This window comes from Crocuta crocuta, unplaced genomic scaffold, assembly GCF_008692635.1.
Source record: "Crocuta crocuta isolate KB4526 unplaced genomic scaffold, BGI_CrCroc_1.0 scaffold264, whole genome shotgun sequence".
Classification (NCBI taxonomy): domain Eukaryota; kingdom Metazoa; phylum Chordata; class Mammalia; order Carnivora; family Hyaenidae; genus Crocuta; species Crocuta crocuta.
This window is the reverse complement of record NW_027529597.1, coordinates 304184-332051: the sequence shown is the minus strand read 5'-3', so window position 1 is coordinate 332051 and position 27868 is coordinate 304184. Positions and strand designations below refer to the sequence as shown.

Below are 27868 nucleotides of genomic sequence, written 5' to 3'. Positions count from 1 at the left end.
TTCTTAGTCTTTCTATATCACTTAGCTGCTTCATTCCTAGGTATTCATTCAAACTAAATGATGATGTATGTCCACATGAACTTCTATGCAAGTGTTCACAGCAGCTTTGTTCACACTGGCCCAACTCAAGGATCATTAACATGTGAATGGAGAAACACATGGAGGTGTCTCCTTACTACCAAGTACTACTAAGCAAGAAAAAAGAATAATACTAAGGAGGACTACTCAGTATTAAAAAATGAACTACTGATAAAGCAATACGAGTATATCATTCAAGCATTCTGCAAAGTAAGAGTCTCATGCAGACTACATAACATGTTTATAAGGACCACATGTACACAGACCTACGTATATACAATTACAAGAATTCATGCATACACCTGCTAATATAATTGTAGAAAAGTCAAAACTAGATACAGACATAGATTTGTAGCTGTCAGGGTGTGAGGATGGGGTGAGTGGATTCAATGAAAGGAGGTGTGAGGAAACTTCCTATGTTGATGAAACTGTTCTATATCTATGCTGTATTATGGGAATAAAATACAAGCCACATACATAATTTTTAAAATTCTAGTAACCATATTTAAAAAGGTAGTAAGAAAAAGTCATGTAGTAATTAAATTTGATTACATATATTCCATGTAATCTGATATACCCAAAATGTTATTCTCTATGTTACATTACTGTTCCAGTACTCAAATACCACATGTGTCTGGTTGCTACTGAATTGAAGAGTGTAGCTCTATATCATCACTCAGATTATGATAGTTTGGCAAAAGTCATAGAATTGTACACTGAAATTCATACATTTTATTGTATGTAAATTATACATCAAAAAAACTAACTAAAAATGAACAAAATGAAACAGCAAAAACAAGTGATGAAAATGAATGACTCCTCTATACATTTTTAGAATATAAGCAATACATTTGGATATCTATCTCTATAATCCATTAATCTGTTCATATATCTTGCATTTTTCAACAATCAAAAATGAATTAAGCATTTCAGAAACTATATTTTCTATATACAGAAAGCCAGATGCAGAGTAAAAGGCAGAGTACAGAGAGTTCTTTTTCCAAAAGTGAGAACACACTGCATACATTTTTATTCTGCTTTCCTGACTTTCTCTATATGACACATAGCTTCTAAAACACTTGATTGACTCTTGAGTGTTGAGAAATGCAAGACATTATCATGATCCTAACATACTATAGAGAGAAGATAGTCAAAGTGTAGCAGTGTTCCTTTAAGGTGTACATATCCCATTAATGAATATCAGTGGCAGCAAAGAAACAACTCCAAGGGAAAAGAAGTAAATCCCTTTATTATGGATTCATTCTTCAACAGAATCTTTGCAGCTGACTGTTAATTTGAAATTCAAGGCAGAAATAAAAAATAGCATCCTGTCATGTAGCTTCAGATAAATGGATCTGAGCCTGAGCCTCGTTGCCCTGGGACCTTACTCTCCTTTATTTCAGTGACCTTCTGGGATAATTATGGCCACCATTTACAGAGGTTATTGATTAAGCAATTAATAAATGATGATAAACCCAGGAATTTCTAAGTGTAAGCATTGAGCAGCAGTAGCAGCAGAGCACATGTGGAATACTAACCTCCACCTGAGTAAGGGCAGAGCCATGAGAGAATGCAGGAAGTACCAGGATGCCAAGGGCTGGTGCCATGAGAGTTGGGGATATTAAAGAATTCCAGTCATTTACTTCCATCTGTCCTGAGTTCACAACACTCTAAAGCATGGTCCGAAAAGACATTTTGTGCAGCTACTTATCATAATGAGACAACTGAAAATGCTTACCTTCCACACACTTTCACGCAGAATATGTACAGCCAGTCTCCATTATCTTTATTGTCTGAAGTACCCTGCTGTATACTGCTGGAAATCCTTTTTTTCTAGGAGTCCACAAAGTGAAACATTCTCAGAAGAAGGCTCTTAACTTAAACTCAAAGAGCAAGTGCTAAGATTTTCTAATACTATTTTAAAATTGACTTGAGTCTTTTTTGCTGTGTTTTTTTGCATATACATTAAGCATGAGCATATACTATCATGAGGGACAGCATGTATGTTTAATATATCTTATGATTTGGGGTGCCTGGGTGGCTCAGTCAGTTAAGCATCTGACTCTTGGTTTCAGCTCAGGTCATCTCAATGTTCATGGGTTCGAGCCCTGCATGGGGTTCTGCACTGAGAGTGCGGAGCTTGCTTGGGATTTTCTCTCTCTCTCTGCCCCCTCCCTGCTTGTTCTTTCTCTCTCAAAAAAAATATTATGATTTTACTTAAATATTACTTTTATTGTGGAAACTTATAAATTGAACTGGGTTTTCTGTAGGAAGATGTAGGCTAAATCATATATATATTTCAGGATGCCTGGGTGGCTCAGTTGGTTAAGCATCAGACTCTTGGTTTCTGCTCAGGTCATGATCTTAGAGTTCATGAGTTGGAGCCCAGGTTGGGCTCTGTGCTGACAACTCAGAGACTACTTGGGATTCTCTCTCTCTCTCTCTCTCTCTCTCTCTTTCTCGTCTCTGCCCCTTCCCCACTCACACTATCTCTGTCTCAAAATAAATAAACTTAAAAAAAAGTATTTCCATGTATTCAAATACATATTTTTAACATTGTTAGAAAGTCTCACATAATTATTCTTTATGATGAACACATAAATGAGCTATAATTTTTAAGGTGATAATTTAATCTTCCTAGCAAACAATAAAGATGATACAACCTGCTTCTGCTCAGGGTTTAAGTTCTTATATGACATGTTTATTGACTGTTTACTGATAATTCTTATTTGGTATATTTATTGATAGTTTCAGATATGGCTTATTGACATATATATATGCATATATAGTATATATTTTATTAAATATATATAGTTTGTTAAAATAATATATATGAAAAATAAATATTTTTGTATAGTTAAAATAAGCAATTATCATGAAGAGGTATGCTTTTCTTTAAGATGATTACTAAAACAATGACCAATCAATAGACACTACTCTGGTTTAAAAATAATAAATTATCAGGGGTACCTGGGTGGCTCATTCGGTTAGGCGTCTGACTTCAGCTCGGGTCATGAGCTCACGGTTTGTGGGTTTGAGCCCTGCATCAGGTTCTGTGCTGACAACTGGGAGCCTAGAAGCTGCTTCAGATTCTGTGTCTCCCTTTCTCTCTGCCTTTCCCTGCTCATATTCTGTCTCTCTGTCTCTCTCTCCAAATAAATAAACATTATTTTTTTTAATAAATAAAAACAATAAGTTATTAACAGAGTTACAATCAATACTTATTTATTAGCTGTAGTAATCACATGCTTCCTCTATACCCATGGATATTAGATCTCTACTTTCTATTGCATTATTTTATTCTTTGTGTGATTATTTAGAAACACAGTTAAACTACCAAATAAGATGCCAGTCTCCTTTGGTCAAGCCTGTCTAGGCCTTAATACTCAGAATCCATAAAGAGGAGTCATTGCATGGAGGTAATAAGAACATATTACTTTCATCCAAAGCATTTCCCCTATAGCTAACTCCTAACACAGCAGAGATTGCCAGTTGTTTAGGCCTTTTTTTCTTGCTAGCTGGCAGGATGGTAAAGATTACCCATATATTCTGCCAAGTCATTTACCTAGTGAAACAAATGAGCATTTTCTGTCCACATAGCTAACTGTATAAATTGTTCTTTATACTCAGATGTGTGCTTATCTGAGGAATTGATGAAATAGTCAACTCTCTCCTAATTATGCTTATGAAGAGTCCTGAAGTCTCTTAAAAAGTCTCATGAAAAACAACAAACAAAAATTTAAAAAAATGTAAAACTTGGTTTTGTTTAACATCTATTCAGATGTTTGAATTTATATTTTTAAGCTCTGCAAGTGTTACTTCTTTCTTTTCTGGAAAAGGAGCTATTCCTATATATAATGGCAGGGAATGCAGTCAGAACTCTTGTGTTAGCTAAATTATCAGTTGATAGATAATTTCTACCATCTAGCGGGCCATAGAGGAAGGAAGTGCCAGGCAACCTTCAGCCATTATGGCTGTGGGAACTAGAAGGTGATCAGAATCCATTTCTTTGTCTCTTTTCTAACATACAATCTTCAGGCATTTCTTTCTACCTTAGTCATAAAATATTTCACTCCAACAGAAAACTCAAGAGACTAAGATGACAAATAACTATATATCCTCTATTCAGGATATATTAAAGTTGCTATATTTGCTTCAAATATTTTCAATTTATGTTGTTTATTTTTTTGAGAAATAAGTTCAAAGAAATATAGTTCCAACCCTCTTAGTATAATTCCCTAAGCACATTCTCCAGCCTACCCCTGAAAAATGTTAACTGCTATTCTTAATTTGTTGTGCTGCAATCCATAAATGCATATGTACAATCACCAAGACTGCTTGCGTGTTTTAAACGTTTTTATAAATATTCCCATACAGGAGTTGTTATCATTCCACAACTTGCATATTTTCATTGTACTTTGTTTCAAAATTTCATACATTTGACTCATACAGCTCTGGTTCATTAATTTCAACTACTGATTAGAGTTGAATTTCATGAACATTTTAGAATACTTATGAATTCTTTAGTAGACATTCTGGATTTTGTGTATTTTTTTTTTTTTTTTTAGTATTTCAAGTAATACTAAAATCAACATTTCTTTCAGATGTGCCCTGGACACTTGTGCAAGAGCTTCTGAGGGCCATCCATCCTCATTGCCAGGTGTGTACAGCTTCAGCTTTACTATGCACGGTTCCATTTGTTCTCCAAAGCGATAATACTACATTAAAGTCACATTACCTATGTATTAAGGCTTCCTTTCCCTATTACTCTCTAACATTTGGCATCACAGGGCTCTTTGAAAAACTAAAAGATCTCATTTTTGAAAACTTTGTCCTTTTTTGTAAATTTTCTCTTTAGATATTTTGCTCCAAAGGATAACTTTACTCCTCCTTCTCCTTCTGCTATGTAATTATTTTATTTGCTTCTAAGTATATTTATCTACTTATTTATAGATATACATAGATTTATAATATTTTAACATTTATTTCTTAATTTAATTGCATTGAGGTCAGATCATAATATACTGTTATAATGTTCTTTGAAATTTATTAGAATTTAATCATTGATTTCATTTGAGGCCAATGTTTGTAAATTTAATGTATCCTTTAATTGAATATATACTCTAATTGGTTAGGTGGAGATTATATAAACTTGTTAGGTCTGTCTACCTCTCTCATCATATATCTACCTTTATGTGTGTAGGGATATCTTTTTAATTTTACTTTTCAAATTGACTATACTCTTACCAAATTTGGTTGCAGGCATCAGTTTCCATGAGAGGTAAATTAAAATCTGCTACGTTTGCAGATTTTGTTGGTTTCTACTTATTGTTTTGACTTTTTAAACATATATTTTGAAGCTGTGGTCTTGGATGCAAAAAGTTGGTGATTTTTATATGTTCTTGGTGAAATTTTTCTTTAGTGGCTCAATTTCTATTACAGCTTATGGGCTTAAATTATTTTTTTATCTGTCCTTCCTTCTACTATAGCAGCTTTCATTTGCTAATTTCTTGGCATATGTTTTTCAATTAACCTATTTTTAGACTTTCTATCTGTTTCTCTTAAAAATGTTTAAAGCAGCCTTTTATTTTACTACTTTAACAAAAGTTTTAAACCTTGTCTCTTAATAGATTATTTTTATCTGTCTAGTTTTACTGTTTATCAATATATGCTGTCTCATTTACAATGTCATATTGTGTTTTTGCTTGACCAATATAATAATTTTTAAATCATTGCTGTCTTTCCTGCAATGCCCCCTCACCAAGGTGTCCCTCCCTGCAAGGTTATGCTTTCTAGTTCCACTAATGTCACTTTTACCAAATAACTTGATCTTCCCCTGAAATTTGAGTGAAAGTGACTCCTGTCACCTCTGAGCAAAAGTACTGTGGGCCAGATTGCAATCTGCCATGAGCTCATCCTTCCTTATGAGATCAGGAAAGACTTAGAGATTTCCAGATAGAAGCTCCTCCATCAGCCTGACTCACAGAGTAAAGATTGTATGGAGCCAAGATAAGGTGAACCCACAGTAGACATTTAGTGGAAGCAAAATCACACTTTCAGTGTAAGTTACTGAGATTTGGGGATCATATTCTAGCACTTTAAAAAACTCTTGAAACTGATCCTATCATTCACCATCTTCCCATCTTCTCCATCCTTCACTTGGTCCATGCTTAAATAGATGAGGTTTTCTATTTTCCCTTTTCTTTCCCTCTTCTAGTTAGGAAGCTTCAGATTACATCCATAACTCTTCCAATGGCTGTTCTTAAGTTTCCAGCCCACAAGAAACTTGGCAAGCATTAAGTAACTACTGTTCACTCCTCTTCCACAACTGTGATATTCCTGGCTTGATTTTTAACTTCACCTTTATTTTAAACCCACACACAATAATCTTCATATTCTTTTATTTTTTTACAGTCAGTAATTTATTGAATTTACAAATATATTTTATTCATTTGTCTAGAAGGTCTATTTGTTTTCACCTTTGATTACTGTCTTCCTCTGGTCTACTGCTCCTTGCTTAGTGATTTTATGGTTGTTTGGATGTTGCTCTTAGGTCTCCTCTGTAGAACTAAGTCTTATAACCACAGGTTGTGGCTTCTGTCCCCATGCTGATATCAGAAATGTTAAAGTACCAGTCCACAGTCAGCAAGGAGGTTTGCTCAGGTCCTGATTAATATGCTGTGTCTTTGTCCTCTTACTCATTAAGCTTGCATTTCCACATGAACCTCAGCCCCAAGGTGAGTGCTATAGTGCATTTTCTCCCAGCCAGGGCCATTGCGAACACTCTGCATGGTTGTGCATTTTTGTGTTTGGAACAAACATCTCAAGCCTCAGAGAAAAGAACTTTTCTCTTCCCTTGTAAAAGATCCTACCAACCCCTGACCCCCAGCCAAACTTACATCTAAGCAGAGAAACTTCCTAATTTTCACAGTTACTATAGAGCTTAGTAGAAACTAGTTTTCACCTTTATTTAGCAATTTTCATTCCTGTTATTCCACAAGAGCAAAACTCCCAGCTGCCATTCTCTGGAGCTCCATTCATCTCTTCAGATTTCTTGTCCTTGGAAATAGAAATCTTTTTAAGCCTGGCTTTGGTTGTTAAGTTTTCTCTTTGTAAATGCTACCTGCCATTCAGCTGTGTTTAGATCAGAGCAGCTCTTCAAAGTGTATACTTGCTACAATCATATGAATGACATTTGAATTCTCTCATAATTCCTCCTTTGAGCAATACTCCCTTCTACTGATTAGATGTCCTCATCCTCCTCCTTTGTGAAACATCAATTCACCCCACGTTAGAAAGGAGTCTTGACATTCTTATACCTATTATTTTGTACATTTAGCTAGCTGTCTTTGATTTGCCAGATTTTATTAGATCTTTTTCTAAACCAAGTACTGGCTTTTCTTGGGAAAAGTTTGGATTCTGGTCTTGTGAAACTGGGGATGACAGCTCAAAACCCAGTCAATTTTGTCCACCAAGTATAAGGAGGACTCCTTTACTCTTAGGTTAAGTGGACCAATGCCTCTATACAATAAGTATGCATTTTCTTCCCAAGAAAACACAAACTTTTTATTTTATTTTATCTGTTTTTGAAAACACAAACTTCTTCCATGAGTAAAGTAATTAAGTCTAATTAGCATTCCTAGTTTCTATCTCTTTCTTCTTCTAACTCACTCTGTGTTTGTGTATGTGTGTGTATGTGTGTGTGCATGTGTGTAAAAACAATATTGGTATTATTGTGGCTGAGGGAGTATTTACCTCCTTCAGAGTTTGCTTTCATGCCAAGGCTCTATATTATCTAAGAGTGTCTTTGGCTGACCTCTCTGAGGCAGACAGCAGGCTCCCCCAAACTGCCTACCTAGTACTTAGGATATTTGATGGTTCAATGCATACTGCCCTCTGTGCATGGTGGTCTGTATCTCCTCAAAACAGATAAGGAAACTACTCTGTACAATGTGAATATACATCTCTCCCATCATTCTGTTCTGTTATTTTTTAAATTCTCATAATGTTTTCTTTATTCATTTGGTTGGACACTGCTGTGGTTCCTATATTCCCCAACTATTAACAGACATTTCCGCTGCCTGTTCTAACTAGGCTCAGTGAAAACATTGAGCTTAATACAAGCTCAGTGTTTGGATTTTGGGGATATCTGGAAAAGACAGATCAAAAAGTTTTCTTAAAACCCTTACTTTTGGTGACCCACATATGATCTGACTTCTGATGTCTGATACCAAAGACCCTCTGTCCTGACTTATTCCTCTAACTTGGCACATGTCAGTGCTTACAAGGCCATTCCCTGTTAGGAAAGAAGTGTCTCTTATTTTAGAAGGACACAAATAGTCCAGCTTGAACCAGGATAACATTATTCTCTGCTAATACCACTCTTGGGAGCAATAAAATAACTAATTTGACATTTGTCATGGTCTACAAATTAGAAATTAATTCTTACAGGCATGGGAAACAGCTCTTCATAGGTCATTTTAATAGTTGTTCTGTTTATTGATATCAAAATTATTACTAATACTCTCATAATACATTACTTATGAAGTTGTTATAAAAATAAAAGGAAAAGATGATTTTTGGTGTGTATTAGTTTTCTGTTGCTTTGTAACAAATTACCACTAACATAGCGGCTTTAAAAAAATGCCCATCATTCTTTCACAGTTGGACATCTCAGAATGCTGTGTGGGATTGGCTGGCTTCTCTTCTGAGGTTCTTACAGGGCTGAAATTGAGATGTACTCCAGGTTGGGTCCTGATACTATGGCTCTGGAGAACAATTTACTTCCAAGTTCATTCAAGTTTTTGACATAATCTATTTCCTTGTAGTAGGCATCTGAGGTCACCATTGGCTTGCTGGCTGCCATCAGTGGACCTGTCTCTTCTCCTAAAGGCTATCTATATTCCTTCTTATGTACCTTCGCTCATCTTCAAACCAGAAACAGAATATCCCAGTCCTTCTCACTCTTGGAATCTTCCCTTACTTCCTCTTCTGCAACCAGCAGTAGAGCATTCTGCCTTTACAGGGCTCAGGTAGTTAGATTAGATCCACCAAGATAATTCCCGTTAACATAAAAAAGTAAAATCTTCATGGGAGTAACACAATTCTACCTGACATAGTATGCATTCATTCAGAGAGCATAAATTCATTGAATACATGCTCTATGTATTACATTCCAATTCTCTGCTAAAGACTCAAGAGAGCAAGATGAATGAGAAGCTGAAAGTGTGTCACATATCAAGGATTATGATTATCCAACTTCTATAAACCTAAAGGTCTAATTAAAAGGATTGAAAATACAATAGTAGATCATGTTTTTATTTTCTTTGTATCTATACCCCGAAAGTGGGTTTGGTAGATTATGTGGTAGTTCTGCTCTTAATTTAATTTTTTGAAGAAACTCCGTACTATTTTCCATAGTGGCTGCACCAACTTACATTCCCTCTAAAAATGCTAAAGGGTCTCCTTTTCTCCACATCCATGCTAACAGTCATTACTTCTTGGTTTTTTGATGATAGTCATCCTAACAGATATAAGGTGTGAGGTAATAAGAGCTGCACTCTTACATTCATTGCAGCCTTATTCACAATAGCCAAGATAAGGAACACCTTAAGTGTTCCTCAATGGATGAATGGACAAAGAAGATGTGAAATGTATATAAAATGGAATATTATTTAGCCATAAGAGAGGACATTCTGCTGTTGGCAACAACATGGATAGACCTTGAGAGCATGATGCTAAGTGAAATAAATCAGACAGAAAGACAAGCATTGTATGATATCACTTATAGGTGGGATATAAGAAAGTCAAACTCATAGAAAAAGAGACTAGAATGGTGGTTACCAGGAGCTGGGGTGTTGGGGAAATAGGGAGATGTTAGTCAAAGAGTAAAAACTTTCAGTTACAAAATAAATGAGTTCTAAGGATCTAATGTTCAGCATGGTGACTATAGTTAATCATATCTATTGTACACTTGAAAGTTGTTAAGACGGTAGATCTTAGATGTTCTCAACACAAAAGAGAAATGATGCATATGTAACATGATACAGGTATTAGCTAATGCTATGGTGGTAATCATTTGGCAATAACTAAGTGTATCAAATCAACACAGTTGAACAACTTGAACTTATGCAACATTATATGCAATTACATCTCAATAAAGCTGGAAATAATTAAAAATAATAATAGATGAGTAAAGTATGAATGTATTATCAAAGATCTCTAGCCAAAACAGAGGGGAAAAATGTAAACAGTGGCATGTAAGAGCATTTTCAGGTGCCATGAAAGTATTAAGTACAGGGTTCTAGGGAGCTTAAAATAGAAGTGGTCCATTCTAGCAAGGACCTGATAAAATATCTTTCCCAAAAAAGACAACACACAGCTGCTTTTGAATGACAAGTAAGTTTTTATGAAGTTTGCAAAGTAGAAAGGACATTCTATGACAGGGAATCTGCATAAGCAAGTCAGAGGTAAGACATATATTGACCTGTTTGCAGAAACTAATGAGCCATAGAAAGGAAGTGAAGATGATATAATAATTTCCTCACATTAATGTTGGAGTCTCTATGAATCATAGCCCACGTTTTGATAAAGAACAATGATGTTCTTCGGATAAGAAGTCATTTATTGGCATGGCATTTCTTGTGTCAAAATCCATCAGTGGCCTAATTTTTTTAATAGCAAATCTAAACTCTTTCTGTTAGTAACAAGATATTTAAAAATAACCCCATTCCACTTCCCCAAATCAGAACACTTAGTTTTTATCTGTGTTAAAAAAAAATCCCATTTTCTAATTGGTGCAATTTTCTATTATACTAAGACGTGTTTCCACATATCAACTTACATTCTCTCAAGCTTTCTCTATCTTGAATACCTAGTCTCCTCACTTCTCCTATATACCCATATAGCCCGTAAACCATCTGCCCCACACATGCACACCTTCCTTCATGATCAGCTTGCCCCACTGGAGTGGTACATTAACTACAATTGATAAACTTATGTAGACACATCATTATTACCAAAGTCTCAAGTTTACATTAGGATTCACCTTTAATGTACATTTTGTGGGTTTGGTCAAATGTATAATGACATTTATCTACCAAGAATCATACAGAGTAATTTCACTGCCCTAAAAATCCTCTGTGCTCTACTTATTCATGCCCGTCATCCCCTCCCCCAACACACACACATACACATCAGCTCCTGCCAATCACTGATCTCTTTACTGACTCGGACCATTTTACTTCTTTCTCTGTTATTTTATTTGTATAATACATGGCCCTCTAACTTGATAACAGAATTTATGCATTACCTTTGTTGATCTTTGTCCAAACTAACAAATATATGGGACGCCTGGGTGGCTCAGTCAGTTGAGCGTCCGACTTCAGCTCAGGTCATAATCTCACGGTTCGGTTTGTAGGTTCTAGGCCCACATAGGGCTCTGTGCTGACTGCTCAGAGCCTGGAGCCTGCTTCGAATTCTGTGTCTCCCTCTCTCTCCGACCCTCCCCTGCTCATGCTGTCTATCTCCCTCTCTCGCTCTCCTCTCTCTCTGGGAAATAATAAATTAAAAAAAAAAACACATCAAATTAACAAATATGTATGTTACTCAAGTGTCAGATTCAGGGTTCCATAAGCCTTCCTGCCCTTCAAATTTACATAAAAGTGTTTGAACTCCCAATCCACAATTGATGATATACTTTGAGTGTTTACATTTACCCTTATGGCGATTAACTCAATATCAAGCTTCCACTGACTTGCTAATCCCATCTCCATCTCCAATCTCTAGTACACATTGTACTGTCTGCTTTCCATAAAATGTCACCTTCAAGCTGGATACTACATTAATCGATTTATTCTCTGGAGTGTCACAGCAATTTTTTTCTTAAACCTGGGTAGATGGAGAAAATATTATATTTATAAACTGTCATCTGAAAATTAGATATTAGTGGAGCACTGGGTGGCTCAATAAGTTAAGCAGCTGAATTTTGATGTTGACTCAGGTCATGATCTCATGGTTCATGAGACTGAGCCCACATCAGGCTCTGTACTGACTGCACTTGGGATTCTGTCTCTTCCTCTTTGCCCCTCCCTGGCTCATTCTTGCTTTTGTCTATCAAAATAAACAAAATAAACTTAAAAATATTTTTAAGAATAAATATTAGATATTAGTAGCATAAATTTTTCAAGTCAATGTTATAAAGATTGCCCCACTTGGAGTTTCCCATTCCCACAGTCTTTCTAACTCCCTTTTTTGCTCTCTCTGACCACAGGCCTTTTGAAATTGTGTCTGGCAGCACAACATTGTACTTCATTGTTCAGAGTACATCGGGTCTCGATGGCTTCACACCCTTCTCATCTTGGGGGCAGCCTAGCAACATATGCCAAGCAAGCTCTGTTACCTGTGTTTATTTCAGCCAGCAAAGCCCTCTGCTCCTTGCTAGCTCACCGAATCCTCCTGACATAAAAATTACCGCTTTGCTGCACCTTAGGTCAGGTCACATTCTTAGACGAGGCCTCTCCAATTTATCCTTTTTGTGAGCAAAAGGGAGGTCGTGTAAGGATTTATGATCCTCCAGGCGAAAGAATAATGGAGGGACTGCTCTTCCAATTATATTTACTAATTAAATTAAAGGTGAGCTTTGCCCCTACAGAAAGGTGAGATTCTAAAACTAATGAGGAGGACAGTTCCTTCAGTGTGGGCTGAATTTTTTATTCTCTTGATTTCTTCATTCACTGGAGCTCCAACTCGTGCTGCTGCCAATAGGAATCTTTGCCATACAAAGGTAGGAATGTGGTCCTGGGAATTTAATTATTCCTACAACAAAATTCCTGTTTTATTGAATATAAATAGGTATGCCTAGTTATGTTAGAGGTTTTATAGTACTTAAATACCAATAATTACTCAAACAGATTTATTGAAGTTTAATGGCAATGTAATAATAATGTCGGTATATTTTATATGCAATAGTTGTTACACCTCATTAAACAGGTTGGTAAATGATCCATTGCTGTTTAATTAACATGCAATGACTATGTTATTAAATCTTAAACTGTAAATTAAATCCTGATTTGAGACACTTAAATTTAAAGTGTGACTGAAAACTTCTTCGGGCATGAGCCTCCAGAGTCCCTTTTATTTTCCATGGTTCCTTCTTGCCCTACTCATATCCCACACCACACCTTTGGAACTGGAAAGTGGACTGCACTTAATTTGCGTGGCCGAATTTTTCTGAATGAAGAAAGGCATGCCTTTCTCATGGCTGAGCAAATTGTGAATGGAGAATACATTTTATTTTACTCCAATTTCTTACATATGGAAGAGAACTTTTTAAAATATATATTCAGGAAAAGAAATAGCCGAAAGTTTTACAACCATTCCCTCATACATTTATAACACGTTATTTGTCAAGCTTGGTCAGCTTTATTTGACTAGTTCAGAACTCAACACCCAACTATTTACCAACATAAAGATATGTGGTGCATGTAGGATTCTTCAATTTTTGATGAGCAAGCTGGCTATAAAAATAGCAGTTTGATATTGAGTGGTCAAGTGTAGTTTATCTATTTAAAGTTGTTTTAATGTTTATTTGTTTTTGAGAAAGAGAGAGAGTGAGAGAGAGACAGAGACAGAGACAGACACAGACAGAGTGCAGGCAGGGGAGGGACAGAGAGAGAGGGAGACACAGAATCCAAAGCAAGCTCCAGGCTCTGAGCTGTCAGCACAGAGCCCAACGGAGGGATTGAACTCAGGAACTGTGAGAACATGACCTGAACCAAAGTTGGATGCTCAACGGACTGAGGCACCATGCAGGCACCCCTCTCTATTTTTAATAGCGAGAATCACGTCCTGTCAAAGTTTGTATGTATCTCAGAAATATACAGAGTTGAGATTTTCTGGAGCAAACTTCGGAGTTTGCTTGATATGGCCCAAAGAATATTGATAAAATATTCTCCAGATATTGTAAAACTTTTACATCTTCTTTTGTGTTTTTTTTGTTTTTCTATCTTGTAGTATGCAAAACAGATCCCTAAGGATAGAATTTATATTCTGTGCATCTTATCTCCAATGCTAACTTATAATAGCTTTCAATAATATTTTAGCATTGTATAATACAAAACATCCAGAGATTAGGGAAAACTGCAATTTCAAATAACTTCCAATATCTTAGCTTGATAGGGTTGAACTATTTCCCCATAATTCTTTGGATGATATGAATAGTGCTAGAATGTGTGCAAATTTTCACTTAGAGTTTTTTTTTTAATTTTAATAAGCTTTAATTCAGTAAAGCTTATTTGACATATGTGTATATAGACACTAGTCCTCTCTTCTGTATCTGTAGATTGAGGGGAAAAATCCCAAACAAGATTTACAGAATAATAATTCCAACATTTTGTAGAACAGCATAATAAAAACATATCCACATGAAACTTTATAAACATAAAAGAAAAAGTGTTTCACAAAGTCTAACTTCACGAAACCATTTGTGCATATAAAGTGTTAATCTTGGAATTAACAGTTTGTTTTGAATACTCTTTGAACATTCCCTACCACTGTCACCACCCCACATCTCATCATATCTTTCCTATGAACATCTCTTCTTTCAAAAGTCAACTAAACATTGAATATATTTTTAAGTAGGCTCTATGCCCAATGTGGGACTTGAACTCATGAACCCAAGATCAAGAACTGCATGCCCTACCGATTAAGCCAGCCAGCCACCCCAATACCAAATATTTTTTCATAGCCTTTTCTTGTCCTCCTGTACAAAACTAGCTTCTTATTTGGGACTGCTTCCTCCAAGATACTTCACTCCACTACTGTTGGTCAGTAGAGCAGTAAGAAATACTTGTGTATTTCCATGGTTGCCTCTCCTTAATTGACTGTAGGCAATTTGCAGGCACAACCCATGCCCAATTTGTCTCAAATCGTGAGCCTAAGTAGAATGATAGACACATAGTAAGAGCTCAGCATTTTTAGTAAATAAACATTGACTTATATGGTGCTATATGTATAAGCATCCACAGAGATTAGAATACTGCCATTTCACCTCCTTAATTGATTCTGTCCTGTGGTTCTGCCTATGTAAATGTGCCTCATCTTTGAGATTCCCTCCATCTTCTTTTGTATCAAAACCTTCTTACGGGGTTGCCACCTGTCATTTTACATTGGTATAATTCTATCAGAGTCTCTGCCATGAGAGGTGCTTAACTGCCCATCAGTCATTGTGGGCCAGGGCTTCCTCTAGGCAGGCTCTGAAGTCATTCCCTCATGCTGCACAGTGTCTTAACCTTGTTGGAACTTAATAAATATTTGTGAATAGAGATGGACTGGAAGTGGGCATGAAAAAACACATTATTTCATCAGAACAATATAAATAAAAGTGGTTCATTTAAACTATGAACTTCAAAAATAGTGTAATAAAAAGATATGCATTTCTAAGAAAGCTCCCCTTTCTGTATGCATTTCTCCAAGATGAAAGTCACTATTACAGAACTTTGTTAATTTGAATTTTCACTCTCATTTTAACTTAAAACTTAGGATGGAATTAAAATGTATATTCTCTTATGTAAATGTATAATTGCATTGCAGTTATGTATTTACTTATTTCTTTTCTGTCTCTACCAATGGAACATAAAGTCCACAAGATTGATTTTTCACTGCAGAAACTTGTCTGCCTAGAATAGTGGCTGCTTTGTAAATACATGAGGAATCCATGAAGATACAATTTCTCTTTTTATGAATTCTATTTAAATACAAGATGTGTGTGACAGTTTGCATTTATATGGTGTGTTTACATTATTGCTTTTAGTCCTGTAATGGCCCTGTACAGTATGTAATTCAGATTTCATTCATGTAATTTCCCACATAAAGAAGGAGATAAATATTAAGATACCTCTTCAAATTAACAGGGCCATATAGTAGCAGAGCTGGCAATAAAGCTAATGTGCTCCTAGTTTCAATTAAGGGAAATCACAATCTTACTAACATAAACAACTGCAAATTCACTTATATTTGTGAAAAATATGGTTTGCCCATTTCTAGTGTCCAAATACACAACTTGGTAAAGCATGCCTAATTTGACAGACATCTTAAGAAAATTCTTCTACTATCTTTTCTGACCACTCTTTCTCTTTCTCTCTCTCCTTCCCTCTTTCTCTCTTTATATATTTACAACTAATTCACACAGATTATATATAAATATACATATATACTTTCTTATATTTGGGTATGTTTTGTAGCACTTTTTTCTTCATAACTATCTTTCTTTTGAAGGGATTTACAATATTTGAGAAAACATAAAGTATGATTATATCCTCAAAGAGGCATATTCTTATTTGCCAGTGTCTGGAGAGAATTCCACTGGACTTTCCACGTGCTTACTATATCTCTCATGCTAAAAACTCTAAGAGCTATATAAAATTGAAAATATCTGACAACTAAGGGTCCTGTATGCAAAGAAGAGAAGCACAAGAGGTGACTGATAAGCATGGCATTATGAGAAGTTCTGCTGACCTGTTTCTGACTAAGACTGATGAAAATTATTTAAAATATAACAACAACAAAAATAAAGCCTCTGGGAATGATCCTAAAGGAAAACAATACATAAAAAAATATCTATTCATTAAAATCTATGAAAACTTGGTGAAGAAAGGAAAAAATGTGGTAAGAAAAGCAAGAGTCAAATGGGATGATAACATACTCAAAGTGATAAAAAAAAAATGATCTACCAAAAATCCTATATTTAGGAAAGTTATCTTTCAAAAAGGAAGACAAAGTTAAGGTAAATATGATAAAGCCTAGTCATCCCCTAAAAAGTATTTTCAAAAATATATGCTGAAAAAAAAAAAACAATTAAAATGGGTCATAGATCTAAATGTAAAAATGCAAAGCTATAAAACTACTAGAAGACAACACAGAATTTCTAGATGGTCATGGGTCTGGCACTGACTTTTTAAATAACACCAAAGTTTAGCTCCTTGAAAGAAATAATTGATAAGCTAAACTTCATTAGAATTAAAGACTTTCGCTCTGTGAAAAAACAATTTAAGAGGGTGAGAAAACACATGACCACTAGGAGAAAATATTAGCAAAAGATATATTTTGTTATCCAACATATACAAATAATATTTTAAACTCAATAATAAGAAAATTAACAACTTGATTTAAATATGGGCCAAGGTTCTGAACAAACACCTGACCAAAGATCTATAGGGGATCAATAAGAATATGAAAAATGTTCAGCATCATATCTCATTAGGGAATGGTGAATTAAAACAACAACAACAACAACAACAAACTTCTCTATACATCTACTAGAATGGCTGAAACCTAAAACGATGGCAATACCAAATGCTGGTGAGGATGTGGAGCAACAGGAACTGTCATGTACTGCTGGTGGGAATGAAACATGGAACAGCCACTTTGGAAGACAGTATGGTGATTCTCACAAAACTAAATGTTGTCTTACCATACAATTCAGCAGGCATGCTCCTGGATACTTACACAAATAAGGTGAAAACATGTCTACACAGAAACCTTCACATGGAAGATCATAGCAGCTTCAATCATAATTGCGAAAACCTGTAAGCCAGTAAGATATCTTGTAGCGGGTGAGTGGAGGCATAAACTTTGGTACATTCATACACTGGAATATTATTCAGTGCTAAAATGAAATGAGCTATGAAGCCACGGAAAGACATGGAGGAATCTTCAATTAATACTGCTAGATGAAAGAAGTGAATCTTTAAAGGTTAAAAAGTTAAATGACCTTCTGGAAAAGGAAATGCTATGGAGACACTATAAAGATCAGTAGTTGCCACAGCTTAGGAGGGAGGGAAGGAGGGAGGAAGGGAGGGAGAGACGGAGGGAGGGATGAATTTGCAGAGAACCGATGAACTTTAGGGCAGTGACACTATTCTGTATACTATAATAGTAGATTAGTACAATAATGGATGCTACGATATGTTAATATATATTTGTCCAAATCCACAGAATGTACAGCACTAAGAGCGAACCCTAATGTAAACTATGAACTTTGAGGGATAAGGGTGTGTCAACATAGATTCATCAATTTGAACAAATTTGTAGGGAATGTTGACAATGGGGGAGGCTATGTATGTGTGAAGGCAAGGAATATATGGGATATGTCTAATTTATGCTCAATTTTGTAGCGAGCCCAAAACTCCTCTAAAAAATTAGGTCTTTCAAAAATCATCAAAGAAATTAAAATGTTAAGAAGAGAGAGGAACTTAAATAAATAAAAATTTCCTTCCATCCTTTTTTAATAAAATGTATTTGGTGTTAAATATATGCATGAGAATCTGGTGTGTGTGTGTGTGTGTGTGTGTGTGTGTGTTAGGGTCTCAAAGTTAAAGCACAAGTGAGTTTTGTCTGCAAGATGCTAATGTTTTCTTTAGCCAGAAGAAACATATTCACACACAACCGTTTTCCCAGGTCATGTAATAGTGACAACCATAAGGAAGATTTCAATGAAGTTCTATGGACCTTCAAAAGAAGGAGTATTTACTTCTTCCATGGAAAGTTCTTTGGGGTAAGTGGCATTATCAGCGGTCTTTAAAAGGAAGGACTCAGGAATATATATATAAATGGTGAAGGTGTTTCCTGGTAGAAGGACTTGCTAAAGTAAAGGCATGTGGTTTAGATAGTGGAGGTTTAAGAATATATGCAAACCAAAATGTAGGATTCAATTCAGAGAGAAAGCTTGACCATGCAAAATCAAGAGGGGAAGATGGGAGTAGTCAGTCATCTGAACAGGTGCGGCAGAGATGAACAGGCTAATCCCAAATGGGAGGAGGGACACTTCTTTCTCTGAGACAGGAAGAGGATAAATAAGTATTTGAAGTAAACAGAAGTTGAAAAAATAAAATTCAGATGCCTTCATATGATTTATTTCACCAAAATATGAAGCAACATCTTTGGCAAGCGATCAGAGTGGTCTGGATATAGTTTAAGGCTTGAGATCTAGAAAAACTTCAAAGAATATACAGGGAAATAAGAGTGACAAATATCCTATTAGAGATCATTTGAAGATGCAAGTCTACCATGTACAGCACAGCAGACTGACTGCGAAATGGTGCTCAGATGAGAAGCCAAAATGGGGGTTCAGAGACACAGACTCAACCTGTGCCCTCTCCAAACAGCCTGTGCCCTTTCATTAATTCAAAGAAAGCTTCCAAATGGACAAGAGTTGCCCTGAAAATGATCTAAGGTGAAATTAATGTTCAGGTTTTATTAAAGACCTAAACTCTTAAGTGAACCTAGAGTACTTAAGAGAAATAATTTGTGCCTTTGTGTTAAAAAAGTAAACAAAAATTTTAAAAAGAGCACACTTAAACTCGTTTCACCTTAGATCTGGAGCACAATGAGGCATTTCAGAACCACGATGTCTAAATTCTGTAGTGGAAGAAGTAGTTACTTTTAAAAAACAGGATTTCCTTCCACCTTAGTTATGTTGACAACATTCCCAAAGCTATTGAGTGGTCTAAATAATTTGTCAATATATTTACAGTGTGAATTTAATTAGATAAAATTTCACTTTAGCCAAATGGCTTTTCTGAATCACAGTTTGGTTTGGGCATCCTATCTTGAAAACATAGCTGGTGTTTTCTGGAAATTCTTAATGAGTGGTCTGGTTGGCAAATTCTAAATAAAAGACATTCTTCAGATGCTCTTCAGATGCTATTTTAAGTAAATTGTCTCTTTCAGGAGTAATTCAAGTTGTTAAAAGTTAAATGCATTAATCATATTTAGATGGACATCATTTCAATACTGAGGTCAACACTCAACCATCTAGTTTATGATATCTATGCATCCATCAGAGACGAACACTATCAATCTTACCGCGCTTCATTGGGGATATAGAGAGATGATGCAAATACTAGGAAAGAAAAAATATCTTGCCCTTTTTACAACCTTCTTTGTTACCATGAAATGTCAAACTATACAAAATGTATTATTTCAGGGCACCTGGGTGGCTTAGTTGGTTAAGCGTCCGACTTTCGCTTAGGTCATGATCTCGCGGTTCGTGGGTTCGAGCCCTGCCAGCTCAGAGCCTGGAGCCTGTTTCAGAGTCTGTGACTCCCTCTCTCTCTGACCCTGCCCTGCTCACGCTGTCTCTCTCTCTCTCCTAGAAATAAATAAAACAGTTTTTTAAAAAAATGTACTATTTCACTTTTGAATTGTAGAATTCCTCAACCAATAAAACTTAAGTAGTTGAAAATGATTATGGTCTCAAAGTCATTCGGGTAGACTCTAAAACAGCATGGAGTCCCAAATCATCCCATCACATTGGTTTTCAACTGGTGTCAATCAACTGAAATGAATGCACTTTTTAGTTTGGCATCATTTATCTCTTGCACATTGAGACAACTGATTTGATTCAATTGTTCATTTATCTCTCTGTGACTGTTATCCAGTATATGTAGACTTTTCACTTCTATTTGGGGATGAACAAAGAGCCTGGGATTGTGCACATAACTTACGTATCACCAGTTATTGTTCCTGGGTTGCTACATGTCCGGAAGCAGGGGCCTTTGTCTATTTAAGTAAATCCTCAGAGTAATGCTCAATATAAATCTGATGTGTTTTTATCTTTAGAAAGAAGTGTTTCTTTAAAGAAGATAGTTTTATAGAATTTAGGCTTCTCTAATTCTCATACCAGTTCTAAGAATATAGTACCTTTCTATTTAATTACACTGGCTTCAGAACTTCTTTTATAATTACTCAATAAAGATGCAGTTTTCTTTATTTTCCCAATTGTTATATTTCTTGGTCTTCCCATAATTATAGGCACAGAGACCCCATTGGTTCCAGCCTTTACTACTACATTAATTAGCTATCTTTTCACAAAACTAATGTCACTTCAACTCTGTGGCTTTTTTTTTAATCAAAAGTGATAATAATCTCTATTATACCACAGAATACTTCCTTAAAAAAGAAGTTAATGAAGTTTTTAAAAAAGTATTAATACTGCTATGCTGTCCCATTCTCCTTTCCATTGTCCCAAATCACTCTTCTGGCTGCGAAACTGTCAGGCACAGCATGACATCTGCTAAAAATGAATTCAACCCAGCATCTTGTCAGATGTAGCCCATATTTTGTGTTCTCTGATCTTCTGAAAAGAACAAACAAACCCGGAGCGTAGGAAGGTACTTAGATGGCTTCTAGGGAAGCTGTCATTTCCACTGTAGCTTTGTTCTTTACTGCAGCAAGAGGCAGATACTAAAAATCTCCAGAAGAAAAGAGAAAAATAAAGTAGCATCACCAGCATGTAGATAAGTGTCAAATAGAGAACGATACTGGACCACAAACAAATATGACTATTTGTGAAGATACAGAATAAGAAGAGAATATTTGATTTTTAGTGAATATTCAGAGCTAAGAGGAAGGGGGTAGGGTAAGGTGCAGAAATGTTTCATTACTAAAAATTACACTTAATGATGTTTAGCACTCTGGTTATAAAATGTTCAAATATTTGCCTCAAATATCTTCTCTGGTCTATAGACAATACAGATTCACAAGTAAAATGTGTGTAAATGACTCTATCATTCATTATATAGAAGGAAACAAAATGCTTACAGTGTTGGACAACATATAGGAATCTATTTTCTACAAAATACTTGAGCATATATATACAAATATGTACAAGTATGCTCACAGCAGCAATGCTACTGGTAGGGGAAAAAAAAGAAAAGCAATTGAGAGAGAGAAGAATTACACAATATCCACAAATGGAAAGCTGTGCAGCCATTACGATAACTGAATTAGATTCTGACTTAGAAAAATATCCACTGCATATTGTTAAATGAAATAGCAAGCCTCAGAACAAAATGAAGAATCTGATCCCAATTTGTTTAAAGACCCAAATGAAATTGTAGTTGAACATAAAAGATGTATATTTATGTGCACAGAAAAATTCTCAAAGGATAATAAACACAGAACCATTAAGGGAAAGAAGGCAGAGGAGGTCGTACACTTTTTACTATATACACTTACATATTATTTGAATTTGTTAAAGCAGGCATGTTTTTCTTGTTTAATTAACTAAAACAAAAAGACTAAAAGAAAAGTGTACATTTTGTTCTTGGAGTAAGTGAATGTTTGCATAGTTCAGAGGGGAAAGAAAAGTGTCAGACTTCTAAATAGACCCTTCCATTTATATTTCAGTACCTCTGGCCTTTTTTTAAAGGTAATAAATATATGTAGTTGATGACTACAGAGTGACTTATTTATTCTTTCTTTCTGCTTTGAAGTCAAGAAATACTTGTGCTCTCCTGACCACATGCCTCCTTTCTGTATCCCCTGTTTTCCATGTGGTCTGTTACATCTTGGAATTGGCATAATAAAACCCCAACTGTTGTCTCTTGACTTTCAATTCCTTGATTAAAGGGGAACTAAATTATAGTACAGAGGGGTATACAAGGTATATGTGTATGGAGCAGTGAGTTCAGATGTGGCACAGAGAATTCTAGCAAAGTATGTCTTCAAAGCAGACAAAAGAAGCAATGGTCAGTGAGTCAGTGTAATGCAAAGATATATGGGAAAGATATTTATTTCATCTTTATTAAAGAGGGAGTCACATGTTAGGAGAGAAAAGAAAGGTTTGGAGTATAACTGAAGAAAATTAGTTTCTGGACACCTTCAGACACTCATAAATATTTGATCTCTTCTTCCTCCTTCCCCCATCAAATTCCTAAATCACAAATAGTGCAGACATCACTAGTGTACAAGAAAACAGGACACTAATGGGATGCTACCTGTCATGTAGGTAAACAGAAAAGAAACCTTCAGGTACCACTTACTCTTCATTAAAATGCACATTACATGAAATGGAATCCGTGGTAGGGTGACCAAACTTTTAAATATGCACCGGTTTGACTTACACGTCAAAGTAGCTACTGTCCTTGTAAAAAATATATATAGGGTTGCAAAAGCATCCACATGGCACTTTCAAATGTGTTTTACAACTTCTTCCATGTGGTTGGCAGGTTCTGGCAAAGCATAAATTAACTACCCATGTGTTTGTCATACCATTACATATTGCAGCGATGTGACTATAGGAAACAAATGAGTACTTTACTATTTTCAGAATGATTATATTCAATGACTGGATACAGAAAAACATTAAAATACATACAGTGATAGCACAGAGGTAACTATACTGTGGTATCAAAATTATGTCTCAGGTGCACTAATGCCTGAATGGCAAACATTGTCCATTTCCTTCTGTCTTCACCGCCATACTGCCATTTGGGTAATACTCCAACAACTAGTTAAAATATTGGAATAACCACCATAATCATTCCCCTCCATCCATTTTCTCCTTGGTCCAAAATTTGTCTCCCACTGCCAAACTAATCTTCCTTACGCCTAGTTGGTTTTGTATGTTTGTTTGTTTTTACAGAGTTCTAAAGTCTTCCACGCCTTGCTCTGGCCTAGTAAAAAGAATAAACTGCACATAGAGGGGATGGCTCAGTGGGTTAAGCATCTGACTTCGGCTCACGTCACGATCTTGCAGTTCATGAGTTCGAGCCCTGCATCAGGCTCTCTGCTACCAGCGCAGAGCCCTCTTCAATCCTGTCTCCCTCTCTCTTTGCCCTTTCCCTACTCCTGTGTACATATCTCTCTCTCAAAAATAAATAAACATTAAAAAAATTTTTTTAAAGAGTAAACCCCACAGCCTTCTACTGGAAGCTTTCCATCACAAGGATTCAACTTACCATCTCTGTCTTTGTTGTTCTGTACTTTCTACCTGAAATATGGATAGCCTTTCCCCATCCCCACCTTTTGAAGTTCAACCAATTCTTTTTTTTTTCATTTTTAATTTTTATCTTTAACTGAAGTACAGTTGACATACAAAATTATATTGGTTTCAGATGTAAAACATGGTGATTCAACAATTCTATACCTTATGAAATGCTCAGTACAGGTGTAATTACCATCTGTCACCATACAAGGTTATTATAATATTATGGATTATATTCTCTATGCTATACTTTCGCCCTCATGCCTTATTTATTTTATAACTATAAGCTTTCACCTTTTAATCCCCTTTGCTTATTTTGCCCATCCCCTCATCCCTGTCCTCTCTGGCAAACACCAGTTTGTTCTCTATATTTATTAGTCTGTTTCTGTTTTTTCTATTTGCTCATTTGTTTGGTTTTTAATTCCACATATAAGTGAAATTGTATGTATTTTTCTTTCTCTGTGTTGACTTATTTTACTTAGCACAATGCCCTCTAGGTCTCCCCAAGTTGTCACAAATGGCAAGATTTCCTTCTTTTTTATGGGTAATTCAACCAACTCTTAATTTGTGCTCAGTTTGCAGAAAGCCCAAGATTTCATAGGGGAGTGAGATACTGAACTGAGACTTAATCTTCTATTTTCCGTTGTTTGAAATGGAAATAAATATCTATATTTTGGCAAAGGGAACCAGTAACATAGTTGTTAATAAATAATTGACAACTGTCTAATTTTTCTACCAGTGACCATTAAGGGACAGATTCTACTTTTATATTTTAATTTTCATTTTCTTACTATTATGTTCTTTCCAGATCTCCCACTTGCTCTCCAAGTTAGATTTAATGCTTTTTAGGAATAAGGGAATAGGAACAGCTTCTGTCTGTTTAGTGTGTCTGTTGTAGTTAAACAGTGCTAGGATCTGAAAGCAGATCATTCAGATTTCAGTCTTATCTCTTATGTCATTTGAATCCCACTCAAAATCTTTGCCTTCTGTTTCCTCAGGCATAATATACAGAATATCAGACTTAGCTTGCAGGGCTCTTAGATAACTCAACAGAAGTAATATATGTAAGATGCCTGGCACAGTGTGAGTAGTAGATGGATATTTGCTGAAAACAATTAACTGGCAGGTACAAATGATTACCTGTATTACTTGCTCTGCATTTTTGTGTAAATTGCAATCAACATCGACCCATAGTGAACAAATGAGTATAACTGAATGAGAAAGAAACTAAACTTGTACCTGAAGCGCTCTTGCTTTTGAAGATCTTTCCTTCACTGTTGCCCAGGTTTCAGGCAAAACCCTTAATTCCTATTTCTTAATTTGCTCATCTCTTAATCAAGGCGGTTGTACCATACGGTGATACATATGTACTATATTATATAGTTATAGAGAAGTTCTCACTCTATGAGCACAAACTGCAATTCAAATTTTCATATTCTTGTCTTTCATTCTTTATTTTGTGAGTAGCTTCTATAATTTTTATCTTTTAGAAAGAGTTCGTATAGGGGCGCCTGGGTGGCTCAGTCAGTTAAGCGTCCGACTTCAGCTCACGTCATGATCTCACTGTTCGTGGTCCGAGCCCTGCGTGGGGCTCTGTGCTGACAGCCAGCTCAGAGTCTGGAGCCTGTTTCAAATTCTGTGTCTCCCTCTCTCTCTGACCCTCCCTTCCTCACGGTCTCTCTCTCTCTCAGAAATAAATAAAACATTTAAAAAAAAAGAGTTTGTATATAGTAGGTCCTCAACATGTTTTAAGATAAGGAAAGGAAGATTATACCCTTTTTATGTGAGCATTACCAATTTCCTGGCATTTTACAAAATACTTTCAATATATTATCTCATTTATTCCTTACTTCATTTTATTGGATGACTACAATTATCTTTATTTATACATGAAGAAAAATGTAGCTTAAAAGATTAATACGAGGAAGGGCTAGAATCCAAAACATGTATCTGTTGGCTCAAATCCAGTCTATACTTCTCTATTTAATATTTGAAACTGTTTTGGATACATATTAGTTTAAAGGGTTTATGACTTTGTGGCTCCCAAACCTATTACCTGGATTTGGGAATATTCTAGGTATAGAGTAAGCTGATTCCATCAAGTTGTGCTGATTGCCCTAAATAAAATAATTTTCAGGAACATATAGGTTGGTAGTTCTCAAACTCCTTGCTCTAAATGTGTGCACATGCCGAAGTACACCTGCAAACATAGTTTCCTAACTTATGTCATGATGTTCAGTACCAAACAGTATGATAAACTCTCAAAATTATGGCATTTTAAAACCTGCTTACAGCATTCTACATCTATAACAATCTCCAGGAACTAAAGATTATTCAAATTAAGTAATTTAAAACATCAAGTAAAAATTCCTCATATTGTCTAATAATGGAAATAATATATAGAAATAGATTATACTGAGATAAATTGCTACACATCAATTAAAAAACACCTCAGGTTCTCTCTCCCTTTCAGGCTCTTTAAACAATTTATTATATTTATTAACTGCATTTCAAAATATCTAAAGAATAATTAAAATTTGGCAGCAGTCTACCATATTCCATCTCTAAGCTGCTGCAGGTAAATTTCCACTGGAAAAACCTAGGATCTTTTAAGGTACTGAGGGGATTTTTTCTTTCTGTTTTGATTATTCCAAGAAAGAAGATTAGTGTAGAAGAAGCATAAAGCCAAACCTGTCCAAATTAATCCAGAAATATACAAAATGCCAAATAGAAAAGGTCAAGAAATATCTATTTCTAGAATATATGTAGCTGGTTAATTTCTAAATTAGGCATCCCTTAAAGCCTTGGTGATTTTATTGGGCTATATCCACTGAGGAAATTAAACATTTCTACTTTGCTTTGTGTACTCAACAATCAGGGCTCAGTCCGTTGGAATTTTTTTTGTTTTGTTTTAATCTAGGTCATTTTATCAGTGGCAGTTAACAGTCTCAAGTACCTAGAGCTCTATCCAAAGATAATGGAAAAAAAAAAAAAACATGTAATTAAAAACTTCTATTTGAGAATCCTTTATTTATGATTGAGATACTATTCAAGCATAAGTCACTTCTTGAGTTGTGGCTATGCTTTAGAATCTCCTTTCGGTCTAAGTCAAGAACACCAATTTATGAGCTTATTGAGGAAAATCAATGCTGAGGACAAATGTGTAATTTACAAAGGGTCCATCCTCATTAATGTAATTTGCAATAAGAGCAAAACAGAATAAATAACACACATTTTAACGGGGATTCTCTATTAATAAATTAGGCTGTGCCCAGCAGCCCCTAATTGGCATAGTTTCCTTTATGTGCTCGTCGTCTAAAAGGTCTATAGCAGAAAGAACAGGTGGTAATAGGAATTATTGTGAGAGCAGTACAAAGAACTAAGGAAAAATCAGACCCATCTAAAGAGTGAACTATTCATATAAAATTAGAGCTTCCTTAGTTTTATGACAGTAATATATTTTCTTAAAGTACCACAACCTCTCAGGAATGAATAGAGGGCTTTTAATTTATTTTTAAAGCCTATCCATACTATAATACCACATATTTTCTTCAGTCCCTATCTCTTTGGCATCAGCTAATAAGCATACCACAGAAAGGATACTTTGCTTGGCTTTGGGTTTGAAGGAAATATCTTGGTAAAGAACAAAGGGGGCTGTTCTTTTTTAACTTTTGATTGGTTGAAGTTTTATTTTATAATTTAACAAAAATGGAAATAAAATGCATTAGGTTGTCTACAACAAAATGATCCGGACATAATTCCCTAGATGAATTCAAAGTAAATGTAAATAATAATATTTCACTTATTAAGCAGTTCTTCAACTCTCTACAGTTATTCTTATAAGTATGTAATAAATATATTTAATTTCTTAAAATTAAAGTGAAAAAACATTGAAAATTTTAAAAAACGGAAAAAAAACCCACAGGGAATCCCACAATGGAGACAGTTGTGATTTAGATATCAAATATTCCTCTGGCTCTATTCAAGGACCAAAACCAAATGGTAGAGGGGTCACTGAAAGAT

The 27868-nt window shown here is 35.3% G+C and overlaps 1 protein-coding gene across 1 annotated transcript in view; it reads right to left on the bottom strand.

Annotated features, from left to right (window-relative positions):
- LOC144229748 (uncharacterized) overlaps positions 1 to 27868 on the bottom strand; it is a 372666-nt gene that overhangs the window by 74369 nt on the left and 270429 nt on the right. The gene's annotated exons all lie outside the window — the stretch shown is intronic.